Below are 6,782 nucleotides of genomic sequence, written 5' to 3'. Positions count from 1 at the left end.
ATGAGCAGCCGAGGGTTCCAGAGGGAGGCTTTGTCTCCTCGGCTGCTCATAGATCCAAACACAGTGATTGTTGGTGACTTTAACACACCATTCTCACCTATGAACAGATCAACCAGGCAAAAACTCAACAGAGAAACCTCAGAAATGAACAATTGTATAGACCAACTAGACCTAACAGACATCTGCAGGTTACTCCACCCAGTAACACCAGAATATGCATTTTGTTCAGCAGCACATGGAACATTTTCTAAAATAGACAACATTTTAGGGCATAAAGCAAACCTGTGCAAATTCAGAAACATTGAAAGCATTCCCTGCATTCTTTCAGACCACAAGGGCATCAAATTGAAACACATACACACACACACACACACACACACACACACACACACACACACACACGAATTGAAAGTAGGAGAATATGCATAAACTTACAGGAATGAACAAGCTTGCAGGAAAGGAAATAACTGTTCCTTAAGAAATTAGAAACAAAGGCTGGTGGATCCTGCCTATTATCCCAGCAACTCAGAAATCTGAGGCAGGAGGATAATAAATTTGAGGCCAGCCAGGGTTATATAGCATGACCTAGTCTAAAAAAAAATAGACTCTTATCTTCAATTAACCTCTAGAAACAGGAAGTGGGACTTGGCTCTAGGGTAAAGTGGTAGCCGTGAGCTGAATAGCTCAGGGATGGTGTCCAGGCCAAGTTCAAATCGCATGATCCACAAAAAATAAGTACTAGGCTTGGTCCCTGAGTTAGTGAAGAGGTTGTTGTTTCTAGAATCCTGAATGATTAAATGTTAAATATTAAGTTAGTAACTTTGGATATGAACCAGCATATTTCCCCTAAGCTTTCTTTATTCCTTTTCATTCCTGTATCTTCTTTGTCCACTGTGCATTCTCAAGTATCTTTGAGCTCATAGGTCCCTTCTTCTGTATGATCTATTGTGCTATTACAATCTTGTGTCACATTTTAAGTTTTGCTTAATGTATTTCTCAAGCAGCAGACTGTGTGTGGTGCTCTGATGCCTTATTTTGACCATTAGTTGAGATCATAGCTGCCTGAAAGTTCTGGGTGTTTTTACTGAGTTGAGGATCTACATTTCCTGGTTTTTTTTTTTTTCGTTTTTGCCAGTCCTGGGCTTGGGCTCAGGGCTTGAGCACTGTCCCTGGATTTTCTCAAGGCTAGGGCTCTACCACTTGAGCCACAGCACCACTTCTGGCTTTTTGCTATGTATGTGGTACCAAGGAATCGAACCCAGGTCTTTGTGCATGCTAGGCAAGCACTTTACCACTAGGCAAAACTTCCGGCCCATACATTTCCTGTTTTTCTTTTCTTTTCTTTTCTTTTGTCATGGGCCCGAGCACTGTCTCTGAGCTTTTCTACTCAAGGTTAGTGCTCTACCACCTTGAGCCACAGCTCCACTTTGTATCCTAGTGGTAACTGGAGATAAGAGTCTAACATCAGGAGCTGGTGGCTCACTCCTGTAAGCCTGGCTTCTCAGGAGACTGAGATCTAAGGATCACTGGTAATAGCCAACATGAGCTGGAAAGCCCACTAACTACTAGCAAATGGGAAGTGGGGCTGTGGCTCAAGGGTAGGGCGGTAGATATGAGCTGAAAAGCTCAGGGACAGCACCCAGGCACAGAGTTCAAGACCTATAACCCACAAAAAATAAAAAGAATTTGCTCCTTGCCAGGTAGGTGAGGACCCAGGTCATTTTTTTTCTTCACTGCCAGAGCTCCCCAATGCTTGAAATTCTCTGCAGATCAGGCCCTTTCCTTATCTGTGACCACCTCTCCTGATTGTCTTCTATCGAGACACTGTGGTCAGATCTCCCAAGATTCCCTGAGCCATGACTATTCCTTGTTTTCAAATCCCTAAAGTATTTTAGTCTTAAAACATTAGGCTCGGGAGTGGGGCGGGGGTGGAGTGGCGGCAGAAAAAAAAACACATTAGGTGCTCTATCTCTCTCTCTCTCTCTCTCTCTCCCTTTCTCTCAACATGACATCTTACTGAAGCCCTCAGAAATGAGGAAAATTACAGAATGTATTTAGTCACAGAAACGTCCATGAGACTTTGTCTCTAATTAACCAGTGAAAAAGTGGGCTGTGGGGCCAGGAGTTTGGCCTAGTGGTAGAATGCTTGCCCAGCATGCACCAAGATCCGGGTTTGATTCCTCGGTACCACATACATAGGAAAAAGCTGGAAGTGATGCTGAGGCTCAAGTGGTAGAGTTCTAGCCTTGAGAAAGCCCAAGGACAGTGCTCAGGCCCTGAGTTCAGTCCCCCAAAAACAAACAAACAAACGTGGGCTGGCAGCCCAATCTCCCTGAAACAAATAACATCATCATTCCTCCTTGGGATGAACTTGGGGACAGCAAGCCCACCAGAGGAGCCCTTACCTTATCAGATATTGATGACCTAATATTATCATACCCTTAATATCTCGTCTTTTACTTCTTGTATTTTCAACAAGGCAATCCTTACACTGGCTGAATAATTCTACTATCCCAGGCTACGGTTTTCTGCCTGTTTTCCCTAAACAGCTGTGCTATACAATATAGAGGGTCCTCTTCCTTTTCCTCCTCAGAGTCCTTTCGGGACCACATAGAGTATAACATCTGGTTTCATCTGGGCCCAAATAACTAGTACCTCTAACTTTTGTCTGAAGCAGGAAATGGAGCTGGGACATATACTTGGGTCCTGCCTGTTTCTGATGTGCAAGCCTGTGGCGGATGCAAAACATCTTTATGGGAAGACCTGCCACCAACCCATCTGTCAACCAAATGCTCCTACGAGGGCACCCAGTCTAATATTTACCCCTGTCTACTTCACCCCCATCTCAACAGGAAGCAGCTCCAGAAGAGATGCCCTTTGCCCATACTCCAGATTTGGTGCCCCCTTCCATTTATAAAACCAGCCAGGGACTGATGGCTCAAACTTTGTAATCCTACCTACTCGGAAGACTGAGATCTGAGGATCATGGTTCAAAGCCAGTCCAGACACAAAGGTCCAGGAGACTCTTATCTACAATTAACACCTAGAAAACCGGAAGTAGAGCTGTGGCTCAGAGTTCAAGCCTCACAACAGGAAAAAAAGTAGGACACAAAGACTGGAAAATGATGGTGATAGTGTAGACCTAATGGCCTCCTCTGCTGTAGCTTGACATGCCCCTTTTCCATGCTCATTTGGTCAAAGCAGTCAATAGTCAGTGCTGGCCCAGGGCCCCTCCCCCTTTCCCGTAGTTTAGTGTGCCCTCCACAAGCAACTTCAGGCCAGTTGATTAAGGGCAGTAATTATCAATCTCCCACTCCTTTTGCCTTGAATAACCATATAAGGCTACAAGATTCCCCCAGCTGACCTTCAGGCCTGGGCAGCTGCAGAACCCCTCCTCACACTGTGAAGCCCAGAGTTCAAGCCCCAAGACCAACAGAAGAAAAAAAAAAGGAGGACACTAATAAAGAAAATGGAGGGCCAATAAAACACAAGGGACTCTCAATAAAATACTAGCCAACAGGATCCAGAAACAAATTTTAAAAATTATACACTATGATCAAGTAGGCTTCATCCCACAAGTGCAATGATGGTTTAACATTCGCACTGTCCCTGAGCTCTTCAGCTAAAGGCTACCACCCTACCCCTGGGCCTGGATGCTGTTGCTCAGCTCTTCCATTCAAGGCTATCACCTTACTGTTAAGCCACAGCCTCATTTCCCATTTTCTAGAGATTAATTGAAGATAAGAGTTTCACGGCTTTGTAAGGCCTGGGCTGGCTTTGAACCTCGAGCCTCAGATCCCAGCCTCCCGAATAGCTAGGGTTACAGGCATGAGCCACCGCGCCTGGCTACGAGGTACATTCTTTAAAATAACTAAAGCCAGGCCAGGAGTTTAGCCTAGTGGTAGAGTGCTTGCCTAGCATGCATGAAGACCTGGGTTCGATTCCTTGATACCACATACATAGAAAAAAGCCGGAAGTGGTGCTGAGGCTCAAGTGGTAGAGCTCTAGCCTTGAGAAAGTCCAAGGACAGTGCTCAGGCCCTGAGCTCAAGCCCGACTGGCAAAAAAAAAAATTAAAGCCATATATGACCAACCTCCAGCCAGTATCATACTAAATGGAGAAAGACTAGAACCATTTACCTTTAAATCAGAAGCAAGACACAGATGCCCACTCTCTCCACTTCTCTTCAGTATAGTGCTGGAACCCTTAGCCAGAGAAATAAGGTAAGAGAAGGATATCAAAGGGATCCACACAGGGAAAGAAAAAATTAAATACTCCCTTTTCACATTTGACATGATCCTATACCTGAAGGACCCAATAAATTCCACTCTCAAACTCCTAGAAGTAATAAATCACATTGGCAAAGTGGCAGGATACAAAATTAACTTTCAAAAGTCACTAGCCAGTGTGGAGGCCTCAGCCACCGCTTCCCGGGGATCGCGGGGCTTCCGGGGCGGAGCCGGTGCCGGGCGTGCTGTCTGCTGAGCTCCCGCCGCTTGCAGGACCCGTGGCACGGCCGCCGGGACATGCTAGCCTGGCGGCTTGCGCGCGGCTCGTGGGGGTGGCTGTGCGTGGCCGCACGGGCGCTATGGGTGCGGCTGAGCCGGAGGCCGGGCCTCGGGGCGCTGCTGCTGCCCGCCGCCTGCTGCCTGGGGTGCCTGGCCGAGCGCCTGTGGCTGCGCCCTGCCTGGCTCAGCCTGTGGCTGCCCTGGCCCGGCCTGCGGAGCCACAGCTGGGGCACCAGGAAGGCGGCCTCGGGGCCTGCGCCCGGAGGAGGCGCCGCCGCCGCCGCCTCCGAGCCCGCCAGGGGCCGCTGGGGTCCATCGAGCACCGCCAGCTTGTATGAAAATCCATGGACAATCCCAAATATGTTGTCCATGACAAGAATTGGCCTTGCCCCAGTTTTGGGCTATTTGATTCTTTTTTTTTTTTTTTTTGCCAGTCCTGGGCTTGAGCTCAGGGCCTGAGCACTGTCCTTGGACTTTCTCAAGGCTAGAGCTCTACCACTTGAGCCTCAGCACCACTTCCAGCGTTTTTGTATGTATGTGGTACCAAGGAATCGAACCCGTGTCTTTGCGCATGCTAGGCAAGCACTTTAACCACTAGGCCAAACTCCCGGCCCGGCTATTTGATTCTTGAAGATTTCAATGTTGCCCTAGGAGTTTTTGCTTTAGCTGAGCTAACTGATTTGGTGGATGGATTTATTGCTTGAAACTGGGCCAATCAAAAATCAGCTTTGGGAAGTGCTCTTGATCCACTTGCTGATAAAATACTTACCAGTATCTTATATGTTAGCTTGACCTATGCAGACCTTATTCCAGTTCCACTTACTTATATGATAATTTCAAGAGATGTAATGTTGATCTCTGCTGTTTTTTATGTCAGATACCGAACTCTTCCAACACTCCGAACATTAGCTAAATATTTCAATCCTTGCTATGCTACTGCTAGGTTAAAACCAACATTCATCAGCAAGGTAAATACAGCAGTCCATTTAATCTTGGTGGCAGCTTCTTTGGCAGCTCCAGTTTTCAATTATGCTGACAGCATTTATCTTCAGATATTGTGGTGCTGTACAGCATTCACCACAGCTGCATCCGGTTACAGCTACTATCATTATGGTTGGAAAACTGTTCAGGTGATAAAAGGCACATGAAGTTCACCTCAGCACGGGCGAGGAAACAGTGCACAGCGTCGGCCGCAGCCCCAGTGGAAATCTAGGGGAGCGTCCCTGTGTCAGTGTGCAGCTTGCACCATGTCATCAAATTTGAAGTAGTGTACATTGAAAATAAGCTTGATCATGGGCATGTGCAGAATTTCCAGTGTATTTTTAAATACAAATAAAACTGTAATTTAGAATTTTTAATCTTAGCTTTCTTGAATAATTTATAATTGGTTTAATCCAATCATTGTCAGTCTGTTTTATGTGCTTCTTTCTTTTTTAGATAATTCAGAGCATGGAAACTGAAGAGTTGACACTTCTCTGAGTGGAATTTAGATTGTTCGCAAAGTAGTGGGAATTTGTATCTTACACGACTTCATTATATGCTTGAATGTTTGACCTTCAGGTCTGTAGACACAGGAACAGTTCATGTGGTTCATCTAGAATAATGAGAATAAAGCCCTCTTTGCTTTATGACGTTGTAAAGATTTATAAAATGCTGTAAGTTTAAATCTGAAAATAAGATGAAGCAAGATCGGAGGTGTTCAAGTTCATCATTAGTCTCCCAACCTCTCAGTTACCTCATAGGTATCAGGTTAAGTAACGAAGGCGATTGAAAAATGAGAACCTGTTTGTTTATCACTCTGTGTCTGAACCAAATAAGGATCCAATTTTAGACTTCTACATATGAGCTTCTAGTTTCACAACACAATTTTTTGAAGAGGCTTTCTTTTTCCTTTTTTTTTTTTTGCCAGTCCTGGGCCTTGAACTCAGGGCCTGAGCACTGTCCTTCTGCTTTCTCAAGGCTAGAGCTCTACCACTTGAGGCACAGCACCACTTCTGGCTTTTTTTCTATGTATGTGGTAACGAGGAATTGAACCCGGGTCTTCCTGCATGCTAGGCAAGCACTCTACCACTAGGCCAAACTCTCAGCCCCTGAGGCTGCCTTTTTTCTAATACATTGTTTTTACTTCCTTGCCAAATATCAGATAACTGTAAATATGTGGGTTGGGGGCAGGGTGGCTTGTAGTCCATTTCAATGGTCTTCAGGAAATTTTTTTGTTGGTCATGTGGCTTGAACTGGGCCTGAGCATTGTCCCTGTGCTCTGCATCTCAATGC

General features: G+C 45.7%; 1 pseudogene; it reads left to right on the top strand.

Annotated features, from left to right (window-relative positions):
- Window positions 1-4,526: 4,526 nt before the first annotated feature.
- Window positions 4,527-5,656, top strand: LOC150041032 (cardiolipin synthase (CMP-forming) pseudogene; annotated as a pseudogene).
- Window positions 5,657-6,782: the final 1,126 nt, after the last annotated feature.

Source organism: Megascapheus bottae, chromosome X (genome assembly GCF_031878675.1).
Source record: "Megascapheus bottae isolate mThoBot1 chromosome X, mThoBot2.hap1, whole genome shotgun sequence".
NCBI lineage: Eukaryota > Metazoa > Chordata > Mammalia > Rodentia > Geomyidae > Megascapheus > Megascapheus bottae.
This window is presented reverse-complemented; position numbering and strand designations above follow the sequence as displayed.